Genomic DNA, 1118 nt, shown 5'->3' with positions numbered 1-1118 from the left:
ATTCCCTGGGTAATGCTGCCTCTTAGAAACTTGGGTCCAGAGGTGGGTTTTTAAGAAGAGCTGGAAATCAGAATTTTATGAGAAATCCCTAAATTTATTTGTTGGCAAGTCATGCAACTGTCCTGTAGTACTGTGCCCGGGATTCTTCCCGAGGCAGGGAAGCGGGTGGTGAGGGGCTCTTGGGCCAGACGTGCTCAGTTTTCCTTCTTTTTTTTTTTTGCAGGTAGACATTCAGATGACATTTCTGGAAGTTGCCAGAAAGCTTCTCATCCTCTGGAGGCTGTTTCTACTATGTGGTGGAGGTGGTTATGACAGTCACAAGTACATTAGAAAAAGCAGTGGTTAAGGTTTTTCTCTGAAAACACATTTAAGACAAATCCAAATGTAAGGGGGTGACTTCCAGTTCAACCTGGTGTGTGGAGCATGCGCCCCCTCCAGAATCCACTGGGAGGGCCACTGGTATCTTCCACCTGCGGCATCTCCTGTCTCAGCTGGAAGATGGGCGGCTGCGTGGCACTGACTGGTCAGACCAGGGGAAGCCGGACCCAAGCATCCAGGTGGGGAATCCCAAGCCCCCAGAGAGGCTCTGATCCAGAAGGCATCTCTGAAGGAGTGGAGGCAGGGCTGGGAACAGGAGTAGTTAGACTCCTTGTCTAGGAGTCTGCTTCTCCTGCTCCTGCATGCAGAAGACTGGAGGTCCAAAAGCTGTTCCCAGAAACCAGGGCCAGGAGGCTCTGGGCTGGGGGGGAGGGGGCGAGCAGCTACAGCCAAGTGCAAACGGAGGCATGAAAAGGGCAACAGGGAGCCTGGGCCACAGGCCACACCACAGAAGGTGACCTTAGCCCATTACTCTGTGCACCTCCCAGAATGCTGGCAGCCAGGTGTGTCTCCCAGGGAAGACCTGGGGGTGCTGTAGAGTTGGACTGGCCTCACAAGAACTCCAGCCACGTGTCTGGACCTGCTGCCTCACCTCACAGGCCCCCCGCCCACCCGTGAGCCCCCCATCCCCCACTGCTTCACATCAGCACTTCTGTCTCCCGCAAAGATTCATGGACCTCAGACTCTTGAGGAAAAAACATCTAACACAAAAGACAGATTCTATACCTACCAGAATAAGA

The sequence above is a fragment of the Cynocephalus volans genome, chromosome 1 (assembly GCF_027409185.1).
Source record: "Cynocephalus volans isolate mCynVol1 chromosome 1, mCynVol1.pri, whole genome shotgun sequence".
In the NCBI taxonomy this organism is placed as follows: Eukaryota; Metazoa; Chordata; class Mammalia; order Dermoptera; family Cynocephalidae; genus Cynocephalus; species Cynocephalus volans.
Note: the sequence above shows the minus strand (reverse complement) of the source record.